This window comes from Scyliorhinus torazame, chromosome 28 (assembly GCF_047496885.1).
Source record: "Scyliorhinus torazame isolate Kashiwa2021f chromosome 28, sScyTor2.1, whole genome shotgun sequence".
In the NCBI taxonomy this organism is placed as follows: domain Eukaryota; kingdom Metazoa; phylum Chordata; class Chondrichthyes; order Carcharhiniformes; family Scyliorhinidae; genus Scyliorhinus; species Scyliorhinus torazame.
Window position 1 is genome coordinate 15,626,434 of NC_092734.1, and position 12,351 is coordinate 15,638,784.

The 12,351-nt window shown below is 47.7% G+C and overlaps 1 protein-coding gene across 16 annotated transcripts in view; it reads right to left on the reverse strand.

Annotated features, from left to right (window-relative positions):
• Positions 1–12,351, reverse strand: part of zmiz1a (zinc finger, MIZ-type containing 1a) — a 1,215,152-nt gene that overhangs the window by 103,058 nt on the left and 1,099,743 nt on the right. The window contains exon 1 of one of the 16 annotated variants that reach the window (XM_072491552.1): positions 8,857–9,029. The exons of the other annotated variants lie outside the window; for them this stretch is intronic. The gene's annotated coding sequence lies outside the window, so the exon portion shown is untranslated. Of the gene's footprint in view, positions 1–8,856; positions 9,030–12,351 lie in introns of those variants that run through there. 16 annotated transcript variants of the gene reach the window in all.

A 12,351-nucleotide genomic window follows, 5' to 3' on the forward strand; every position in this document is an offset into this window, starting at 1 on the left:
TTAGTGAGACACGACCTCCCCTTCACAAAACCATGCTGCCTCTCACTAATACGTCCATTTGCTTCCAAATGGGAGTAGATCCTGTCTCGAAGAATTCTCTCCAGTAATTTCCCTACCACTGAAGTAAGGCTCACCGGCCTGTAGTTCCCTGGATTATCCTTGCTACCCTTCTTAAACAGAGGAACAACATTGGCTATTCTCCAGTCCTCCGGGACATCACCTTAAGACAGTGAGGATCCAAAGATTTCTGTCAAGGCCTCAGCAATTTCCTCTCCAGCCTCCTTCAGTATTCTGGGGTAGACCCCATCAGGCCCTGGGGACTTATCTACCTTAATATTTTTTAAGACGCCCAACACCTCGTCTTTTTGGATCTCAATGTGACCCAGGCTATCTACACACCCTTCTCCAGACTCAACATCTACCAATTCCTTCTCTTTGGTGAATACTGATGCAAAGTATTCATTTAGTACCTCGCCCATTTCCTCTGGTTCCACACATAGATTCCCTTGCCTATTCTTCAGTGGGCCAACCCTTTCCCTGGCTACCCTCTTGCTTTTTATGTACGTGTAAAAAGCCTTGGGATTTTCCTTAACCCTATTTGCCAATGACTTTTCGTGACCCCTTCTAGCCTTCCTGACTCCTTGCTTAAGTTCCTTCCTACTTTCCTTATATTCCACACAGGCTTTGTCTGTTCCCAGCCTTTTAGCCCTGACAAATGCCTCCTTTTTCTTTTTGACGAGGCCTACAATATCTCTCGTTATCCAAGGTTCCCGAAAATTGCCGTATTTATCCTTCTTCCTCACAGGAACATGCCGGTCCTGAATTCCTTTCAACTGACACTTGAAAGCCTCCCACATGTCAGATGTTGATTTGCCCTCAAACATCCACCCCCAATCTATGTTCTTCAGTTCCCGCCTAATATTGTTATAATTAGCCTTCCCCCAATTTAGCACATTCACCCTAGGACAACTCTTATCCTTGTCCACCAACACTTTAAAACTTACTGAATTGTGGTCACTGTTCCCGAAATGCTCCCCTACTGAAACTTCAACCACCTGGCCGGGCTCATTCCCCAATACCAGGTCCAGTACCGCCCCTTCCCTAGTTGGACTGTCTACATATTGTTTTAAGAAGCCCTCCTTATATCTATCTCCCCTCAATTTAAAGCTATGTCCCCTCGTGCTAGACATCACCATCCGAGGAAGAAGGCTCTCACTGTCCACCCTGTCCAATCCTCTGATCATCTTGTATGCCTCAATTAAGTCACCTCTTAACCTTCTTTTCTCTAACGAAAACAGCCTCAAGTCCCTCAGCCTTTCCTCATAAGATCTTCCCTCCATACCAGGCAACATTCTGGTAAATCTCCTCTGCACCCTTTCCAAGGGATGGTTAATAACATAAACCCTCGGCCACAAGATGACCGCCGCCTAGTTTCCTGATTGGGTGTAGAACCATCCCCCCCCCCCCACCCCATTTGCACTGCCAATTGGTCGCCTTCCCACTGGATGGTGACTAATTGGTTATCTGGTGCTCGATTTGATGAGCTGAGACAATGGGATGGCTGCCATTTTGTCATGAACCCGGTGGCCCAAAATCAAAAGGTTGAAGTTAATTTCACAGGACAAACTGCAGACCGAACCTGGTTAAAGTAAATCGTCATTGCAATATTTGCAAATGAATTTCTCTTGTATTTAACAGTATTAGGTCTCCCAAGGTTTCACAGCACTTCACATAGAATGAATCATTTTATACTGCCATTTTGCAGCAGCCATTTTTCACACAGCAGGCTCACAATCAGTGGAGTGAGCAATTAAGGACCAGTTAGTCTGTTCTGGTGGTGCTGGCTGTAGGACTGCCTCCAAGAGTTCTGTTTCTCATAACTGGACCCGGGATCAATTCCAGTCTCGGGTGACTGTGTGGAGTTTGCACATACTTGGTTGCGTGGGTTTCCTCCGGGTGCTCCGGTTTCCTCCCACAGTCCAAAGATGTACAGGTTAGGTGGATTGGCCATGGATTGGCCATGATAAAATTGCCCCCGAGTGTCCAGGGATGTGCAGGTTAGTTGGAGTTATGGGGATAGGGCAGGGAAGTGGGCCTAGGTAGGGGGCTCTTTTGGAGGGTCGGCGTAGACTCGATGGGATGAACGACTCCTTCTCCACTGTGGGGATTCTGCGGTTCCAATTGTGGGATCTCCAATTTCCACTCAACCTGGCATACCAGGCATTGGTTTAGTGTCTATCTGAAGGCCAGCATGTCTTGACAATGCAGAACCGCCACACTACAACCCTCGAGTTAGATTAGACAATGTACTCATATCTTGGTAAATAGCTGACTTTAAACGCAAAGGTTCTCCAAACCACTGGGCCCAGTTAGCCTGACTTCAATCTCTTCACCCCCACATACCAGACTATGAGTTCAGTGCAGAGTTTTCCAATTAACCTCCAACGAGCCAGGAATGGTCGTTGGTCAATTTTCTTGTTGCTGTATTAGACTGTAAGCCACGATGCACCCACCCCTCCCCAACTCATTGCCAAAATAAAAGTTCTATTCTATCGGTTTTGACGTGAATTAAGTTTATGACAAAGATCTCTGTTTATTTTCAAGAGATTTGCTTTAGTCCACAAGTCTTCAAAACGTTTCACATGCTCTACAGGCCTGACCCAGTTTTCAGAGAGACAGAACTCAGCAGAGATGAAAGAAGGGAGAGAGATAACCGAGAACGGATTAACTGGTAAAATGGAAACCATTGTACTCACGGATTGTTTTCAGAGAGCAAACAAACTGAACGGAGCAGATTCTTAACCTTCATTGTTATCGTGTCCAGCAGCCAGATTCTCTTCACACTCGCAATGGATCCTCAGACCCTCAAGGGAGTCTGCAACGCCTTTTCCAACACAGGAAACAACTCCCAAAATCCAGTACCCACCTTACCCGCCATCTCAGCTAATCTTCCAGCTCAGCTCCATCAGATCAGTAACTCCCCCTGATTCTGCCTCCAACATGTCCCACCCTGGGCCCAGTAACCCCACAGTGCAACAACACCATCACCCTCCTGCGCTATATGTTTGGACAATGACTTATTCTCCCTCCTGTTCCCGAATTCTACCATCCTGGTTAATGGATGATAGCTACAGACCCTCGGAACTCCTTTCATTGTGTTGGGCACAGTATTGTTCCTTCAATGAACTCATTACAATTTCAGAGGTGGTAATTAATTAACATGCTTGCAAGATCCAAAGACAGTGAAGAATAGAGGGCGAGGGGGGGGGGATTGAGTACAATCACCTCAGCTTGGTAGCACTCTAGTCTCAGATTCACAAGGTCTCACACAAGGACTTGAGCACAGGAATCAAGGCAAACACTCCAGTGCTGTACTGAGGGAGGGCTGCACTGTTGAAAGCGCCATCTTTCAGATGAGGCACGAAAGTGCAACCCAGCCGACCCTCTCAGGCGAACGTGAAAGATTGCGTGTAGCCATTCGAAGAGGAACAGGGGAGGTGTCCCTCAGTATCCTGAACAAGGCCACTAAAAACAGTTTGGTCCGTATCACACCGCTGCCTGTGGGAGCCTGCTGCGCGCAAATTGACAGTTGTGTCTCCCAGCTCACAACAGTGCCAACACGTCAGTAGCTCTTCATTGGCTATTAGACTGCTGCGGGATGTCCTGGAGTTGTGAAAGGTGCTATATAAATGCAAGCATTTCTTTAAAGTTTTGTTGAGGACCCAGCTGAATCAAACAAAAATGACTTTACAAGAAAGGACTTGCATCAGCAGAAAATTGGTGTACGTCTGCTCAAATTACACTGTAAAAGCCCTACTTGTGGTTTTGACTCTACTCACGTGAGCCCTATTAAACACTCCTCCCATCAAAACCACGCCAGTGTACTGACGTCTTAGCTTTGTCCCCTGTCCTTGCCCCATTCTACGCATTGCAAACTAAACAGTACAACAATTACATTGACATAGTGCCTTTAACATAATGCAGCATAACCCTACGATGTTTCATAGCAGCATTATCAAACAAAATGTGACACCAAACCACAGATAACGTTAGGACAGGTGATCAAGAGGGCCAGGAGCGAGGCTCTAAGGAGTGATGTAATTGAGATTGGGAAGGTATCGAGAGTTGGAAGCTTTAGGAAGGAAATCCCAGGTTTCAGGGCCTATGCAGCTGAAAGCAGAACTGCCAATGCAGGCGTGACTAAAATTATGGATGCACAAGAGGCGTGAATTAGAGGAGCAGGAGGTCTGGGAAGGCTGGGAGTGGTTGCAGATATAGTAACGAGAGGAGCTAAGGAGGGTTTGAAAGCAAGGATGGGGGTTTAAAAATGAGGCCTTTCTGGATTGAGGGCAAACATGGATCAATGAGCACAAGGGTGATGGGTGATACACATCGTCAAGGAAGAACCTGGAAGTTTCTGTATCTCACAAAGACCCGAGGTGCTTTTATATCAAAGGAGAACAGCTAAGGAGACGCTTGGGGCCTGCACCACAAGGCGTAAATTCCTCCGTGTTCAAAATCTCCATCACAGACACAAAGAAATCAGAGTTCCCTCTAGTGTATTCAGGCTAAGGAAGCTGAAGTAAATGCAGGTAACCACTTTTCAGTGTTTCCAAGGAAACAACATCAGCAAAATGGTCTCCATGGTCTATAGAGGCGCTCAGCACGAAGGAAACCCAACTTAAAGGTACATTCAATTATGTGGCCGCTTCTTCTGAAAGCTCTCTGTGTGACTGGACAAGGTTCCACGGGCGTCAGTGATGCCTCCGCCAAGTGAGGCACGACGCTCTGTGCTGGCCAGCTATTTGACCCAGCCCTGTATTGCCTCTGTGGCTCATTGAGTCGCATTCCCACCTCAGTGTCAGACGCTTTCGAGTTCGAAAGTGCCATTCGAGACATTCGCGTGCAGAAAATCTAGACTGACACTCTCGTTCAGCAATGTCTGAGCTTGGGCGGCTCGGTGGCGCAGTGGTTAGCACTGCTGCCTCACAGCACTGAGGACCCGGGTTCGAATCCCGGCCCTGGGACACTGTCCGTGTGGAGTTTGCACATTCTCCCCGTGTCTGCGTGGATTTCACCCCCATAACCAAAAGGTGTGCAGGGTAGGTGGATTGACCACGCTAAATAACCCCTTAATTGGAAAAGAAAATGAATTGGGTACTTTAAATTTATTTTTTAAAAAGCAATTTCTGAGGTGACATCCAGAAGTGATTTTAAACTAAACCCCCATCAGCTTTCTCATTCCCTCACAAAGGAGGACTTCTCCTGGGTATCCTGGTCAGTGTTTATCCCTCAGTTATCAAGAAACAGATCAGCTGGCCAATACCTCATTGCCATTTATGGGAGATTGCTGCGTGCAAAATTGGTTGCCATGATTCCGAAGTTAAAAACGTGACCATGCTTCAAAAGTAGACATTCCACAGAATCCCTACAATGCAGAAGGAGGCCGTTCGGCCCATCGACGCTGCACTAACCCTCCAAAACAGCACTCAAACAGGTCCGCTCCTTCACCCCATCCCATTCTCTTAGCCCCACATTGATCATGGCCAATCCACCTAACCTAAGCATCTTTGGACATTGGGAGGAAACCGGAGCACCCAGGGGAAACCCACACAGACACAGGAAGGTGCAGACTCCACACAGCTGCCCAAAGCTGGAATTGGACCCAGGTCCCTGGTGCTGTGAGGCAGCAGTGCTAACCATTGTGCCGCCTCGAGTTCCCGATTGGGCACAATATAAATTCCAATCTTTCGTTGAAATCTAGAGTTGCTGAAGTCAATTGAAGCACACTTTTGGGTAGAGAGAGTGTATTGTATCCCCGGCAAGGGATACGGTGGTCATCCAGTGATTTGCTGCACAGATTGACAGTGACATTGTGGCCTGTGCTCAGAGCAATCACATGGTAGTTAGGCAATGGTGGCAAGCCCAATAAATGACAGCTCCAGGCTGGAGTGCTGCCGCCCAAGTGCCAGGGCCCTGACCAGCACTAGGAAATATAGGTAAGTTAGCAGACCAGTTATGGTCAGGGAGGAGCAACTCAAAGGTGAGCAACCCAAAGGTCAGCAACCATGGCAACCAGCCAAAATTAACTCAATAAAACTGGTCACTTTTTGGCTGATACCAAGAAAAAATAACTCAGAGAAGCTGCCAACTGCTTAACCAATGCCACCAGTTAAGGGAACCAGTTAAACATAGAACTGTACCAGCACAGAAGATGCAAATCAGACCCATTGTGCCAGTACCAGATCTTTGAAAGAGCTGTTTGAAATATCCCCACTCCCCTGATCCTTTTGCGTAGCCTTGGAAATGTTTCCTTTTTTTTTTAAACCGCAAGAGTTTATCCGATCTCCTCTTGAAAGTTACAATTGGTTCTGCTTTCCACAGCCCGTAACAGCCAACCGTGGAAGCAGACGTCCCCCGGACTGGCCTGCATGTGGCTCAGGCCCACACCATGTGCTTGATTCTTCAATTACTACACAAGGTCATTCAGTTGAACAATCTCGAAAATCAGCCGCCACCTTCGCAGGACACCGAGGGATGGAAAGCTAACAGGGATCCTCACCAGTCCTGTACACTTTGCGACAACTCACTTCTTCCTTCAAAAATAAATTGAGTAAAGTACACTTTGCCTTAAGAATTCAAGGAAACTTATTTGAGGTGATAGCCACCTGCTTAAGACCTGTAAAATGGGAGCCAATGGCCCACATTCAATATGAAGATCCAAAGCTCAGAGGGAAGTACTTACAACATAATGAAAAATAACTCATACAAGGCAGAAATGAACAGTATCATGATGACAAAAACCCAAGTTTGTTCCACACTGCAGCACCTCTACTCAATTCAAAATCCCAATGAAAGGAAACCTGGAGTTAACAACTTTCAATGTACATTATCGGGCTCAAAGGTTTAAACTCAAACTCGGGACCTACATCTCTTCAGAGGTTGAGCAGAAATATTATTGATCCAGCTGAGCCCCCCCGTGTACCGTCATGAGAGCACTTTCTCGCCATGGAGTTGCATAGGCCTGAAGCCAAACCAGCCAACTGCCCTGCACGTCAAGAGGCCCCCGGGGGCAGCACGGTGGCGCAGTGCGTTAGCCCTGTTGCCTCACGGCACCAAAGTCCCAGGTTCGATCCCAGCTCTGGGTCACTGTCCGTGTGGAGTTTGCACATTCTCCCCATGTTTGCGTGGGTTTCACCCCCACAACCCAAAGATGTACAGGGTAAATGGATTGGCCACGCTAAATTGCCCCTTAATTGGAAAAAAAATGAATTGGGTACTCTAAATTTATTTTCAAAAAAGGCTCCTCAGGCCTGGCATGGAACCACAACTCGGAGGCCTCTCCAGTAACTAGGGACAAAAACCTCCACAAAATGTTCATCGGTCCTATTCAGGTGCTGAGCGACATGCTGCGCATTTCTAGCATCTATCCTGTTCTTGCGCCACTCATCAAGTCACAACATGTCAACCCACCTTTGGGGCTCCAAGGGAGAGCAACTCACTCTCACAGTGCGTACAACGCTCAGGATTCCAGCTTCCAACTTGCCCATCAACCACGTGTCGACAGGAGTGCTTACACTCGAAAAGCGCGTCTTACCCCAACGGCAGCACTGGAATAGATGGAAAACCAGCCTCGGTTGTCTCCCTGGCAGCCCTGGGCCTTGTGAGCTGTCTTTTTAAACAGAAAAGACTGGAACCAGCTTGGGCTTTGCTTGTGACAATGGAATTGTGTGCCCAGGTAAGATAAACAAGGGAGCGTGGGGAGTGTCTGGTTGAACAGCACTCCTGTGGGACCCTCCAGCACATGTAAAAGTGCCTTATAAATTAGCAGGGCCCCTTGCATGCTTCGTCCCCTCCCCCAAATCTTTGCCTTCAGGCAGCACAATGAACAGCCACTGTATGCAAATGTGTCCTACTTCACTTCCCAGTTAAAGTCAAATTCTTATCCCCTCGCCTGCCTGTTTTATTTGACAATGTACCGACCGAGCACACAACCTTACCCACAATCCTTTTTATTAAGTAAGGACTTGAAAACTCGCTCGCCCCTCCTCCCCTCATAGCCAAGGCAAAACCAACTTACCCAAACCAAAAGGTGGCCACACTGCTGCCTGCCTCCCCCCCCCCCCCCCACACACACACCCAGGGCCTCTATTCCTCCAATGCACTAAAAGGCCACATATGTCGGTGCCCACTCCTAGCCAGGAATCAAGTGCCGCAGAACAAAGAGAGCCAGGGGCTGCCTTCGTCTCACTAACAGGCAGCCAGCAGCTATTCTCCAGCCCTCTCAGGGCATCCTGCTCGCTGCATGTCCAGCTACTGCACAATACACATCAATTATTCATCCCCAGCCTTCTGGTTCCCAGGCAAAACCAATCACACATGGAGACCACTAATAGAGCCAGGCTGTAGTTGCCAACAGGCTATTTGTACTCGGGGCTATAAACACTCCTGAGACAATGGATGGAGAATGAAGTCTATCAAGACCTTTTCAGCCACAGTCAAATAAACTTCACAGACATTTATTGCAGCACACCAGCACACAGAGCCTAGCATAAATCTTGTTGCACTTAAGAGAAAGGATTCTCTAGGCTGGCTCAAAGGAGAGCAGTCAGGTATTAATGATGTATCTCCCCCACCTTCCCAAGCACCCCCCCCCCCCATCCTTCCCCCCCTCCCCCCCTCAAAAAAAGCAGTCACTTATCTGGTAGTCTCACTCAGTGTAATGATGCTGTTATTGATGATCTTGTTCTCTACTGATCCATTTTTCTCTCCCCATGCACACACTCACATCACACAAGCAGCCACAGCACTTTGCCAGAAGGGGAGAGGAGAGAACAAAAAATCCAGGCAGCTTACATTTCAAACTCTTTGCAGGGGTGGTACACTTTGCAGAGCAGGCAGACACTCTCCTGGACCACAGCCAAAGTCACAAAAGGTGATCAATTAATTCGACAGTCGGCGGCCACAAGTGCCTGCGGTAAATTACCACGGCTTCAGGGAAAGCAGGAAAAGCCTGGGTATTTAAGAGGGAAGAAGGCTCATCGCTGGGCTTCCCCCTTCAGAGTGCTGTTGTCTAAATCCATCAAACTAGTCATGCTAATTAGGGTACAGAAGGCTGTGCATTTAGGCAATGCTGGTGGCTTTCTGATGTACAGAGTTGGAAGCAGTTTTTTTTTTGTTGCCTGGATTGTGGGGGTGGGAGGAGGGGTTAGGCTGGCAGCCCTCGTCAACTGTACAGTCCTCTAAAAACCTCCACAGCACTGAATTATTATGAGAAAAATAAGAGCCCGTGTGTGTGCGAGTGTGTTTCTTTTTGCACACTTGTCACTGCTAATTGCTTCTCTGCGAGAAAATATATAAAAAGGAGAGAATTTGCAAGCTACAGTTCAGTTGTGACAGCCTTTCCTGACATTGCATCCTGTGGTAGCCACCACTTCCTTCACAGAAACAACCTCCACACACACAAAATATTTAGAGGCAGCCATTACTGAAGATTCAGCTATTAAGATTTAACTTCATTGACCTGCAGTCGAGATTATTCTCACTGAATGAAGTTAAAAGGGGCAAAGCTGTAACGGAGGTGAATCAGGTAAACCTGTACCAAGCATGCAGAAGGGTGGTAATATTCCAAGCGCTTGAAGCGCCTGTATCCTACAAAACCAAATTTAACTCTTCGAAGGCCACCGAGCTTGGCATGTTAATTAATCAACTGGAGGAAGTACCGAATTACATTTTTAAAAAGCCCCAAATATAAATCCTTCCTTCCAGTAAATGTGCCCACCGCACAGTGGCTCAGATTTGCCAGGAAGGGGCAGCACTGCTGCCTCACGGTGCCAAGGACCCGGGTTCGATCCCAGCCCTGGGGCACTCTCCGTGTGGAGTTTGCACATTCTCCCCGTGTCTGTGTAGGTCTCACCCCCACAACCCAAAGATGGACAGGGTAGGTGGATTGGCCACGCTAAATTGCCCCTTAATTGGAAAAATGAATTTTAAAATTTTAGACACAAAGGGTGGCACAGTGGTTAGCACTGCTGCCTCACAGCTCCAGGGACCCGGGTTCAATTCCGGCCTCGGGTGACTGTCAGTCTGCACTTTCTCCCCGTGTGTGCGTGGGTTTCCTCCGGGTGCTCCGGTTTCCTCCCACAGTCCAAAGATGTGCAGGTTAGGTGGATTGGCCATGCTAAATTGCCCCTTAGTGTCCAAAAGGTTAGGTGGGGTTATTGAGTTCTGGAGATAGTGTGGGGGCGTGGGCTTATGTAGGGTGTTCTTTCCGAGAGCCGGTGCAGACTTGATGGTCCAAATGGCCTCCTTCTGCACTGTAAATTCTATGATTCTAAATTGCCCCTCAATTGGAAAAAAAAAGATTTGCTAGGATTTAAAAAATAAAGTCACATCGCTGTTTCTCGACCATCTCGGAGTACACATCTCACAAACTACCCGACTTACACATCTCCCTCAAAATTCCTCTCGGCGCCCTCTCCCTCCAGCTCACCAGGAGCAATGTCACGGGGGATACTCCAGTGGCCCATTATCAAGTACATTCCAGTTGATGTTGCAAAAATATTTGACCTTTTATTAAATAGGATGCAGGTCTCATTAAGGCACCTTGGTTTGACACCAAGCCAAATAAAACATTCTTGCCGATGGGTCACTGCATAGCTACATGCACTGTGGGTAGTGATGCTCAGAGATTGGGAAAAGTCCTGGTCAATCCCAGGCCTCTCTGCTCAGTCAGCTGATCACAGTCAGGGCTTTGGTGATGGTGGACTCCCTCCCTGAACCTCTCTGCTTATCTCTTCTGAAAGATGCTTCTTAAAATCGACCACTTTGAACAAACGTTTGCTCATCCACCCTGATCTCTGTTTGCCTCAGTGTCAAATTTTGTTTGGTAATCACTCCCATGAAGCCCATTGGGATATTTTATTATATTAAAGGCGCTATAGTGGGGGATGGTGGATTAGTGGTACTGCCTGTGGACGAGCGATCCAGAGACCGGGGCTAACGATCTGGAGACATGGGTTCCTGGCAGCTGGGGAAATTTAAATTCAATTAATAAAAAAATCTAGAAGTGAAGGTGAGTAATAGTGACCATGAAACCATTATTGATTATTGTGCAAGTCCATCTGTTTCACTAATGAAGGAAATCTGCCGTCCTTACCCGGTCTGGCCTACATGTGACCCCCGATTCGCTGCAATGTGGTCGACTCTGAACTACCCTTTGCAATGGCCCAGCGAGACATTCAGTTCCAGGGCAAGGAGGGATTGGACAACAAATGCTGACCATTCCCGAGAAACCAACATCTTTCTCACAATAAAGTATGTTGTTGCTGCTACACTTGACCTCAGCGTCCTGCTGATTTAGGAGGGTAAAAATCATCCAAGAGTTGTTTTTTTAAACTTTAGAGTACCCAATTCATTTTTTCCAATAAAGGGGCAATTTAACGTGGCCAATCCACCTACCCTGCACATCTTTGGGGTGTGGGGGCGAAACCCACGCAAACACGGGGAGAATGTGCAAACTCCACACGGACAGTGACCCAGAGCCGGGATCGAACCTGGGACCTCGGCACCGTGAGGCAACAGGGCTAACCCACTGCGCCATTGTGCTGCCCCATCATCCAAGAGTTGACCTCCAGCTAATCATTGGGGATGTGTGCATCTCTGATAGGAGAACATGAGATAGCTGTGATGCACCCAAGGTGCATTAGTCATGCCAAAGCAAATTGACTCTTGGCAAAGCTATCAGGCAAAACCTTTAAAAAAAATAAATTTAGAGTACCCAATTAATGTTTTCCAGTAAAGGGGCAATTTAGCGTGGCCTACCGTGCACATCTTTGGGTTGTGGGGGCGAAACCCACGCAAACACGGGGAGAATGTGCAAACTCCACACGGACAGTGACCCAGAGCCGGGATCGAACCTGGGACCTCGGCGCCATGAGGCAGCAGTGCTAACCCACTGCGCCGCTGTATCAGGCAAAACCAATGGGGCTCCAAAATAATTCGAACATTGGATACGATACACTGGCTATGTATTATCTGAAAAAGAGGTCCTAATATTATCATTTCTGGTCTATTCTGCATTAGCCAGCCAAAGTAACAGCAGGCAGTTGTAATTGGGCTCAATATGCCTGGAAGAAGGTAGAAATCAAAAAATACGTCAGCCGGAGATTTTGCTTGATTGTTATCCAGAAACTCCTACTGAAAGTGTACATGGGCACAGCAGGAGGGCAAATCAGCACCAATTCCTGGGATGGGACCCAAACCCAGAGCTCCTGACTCAGAGGCGGGGTCTCTACCCTCCGCTTCTTTGCTATCGAGTGCAATAGTGACTGCCAGAAATGAGTACAGGCA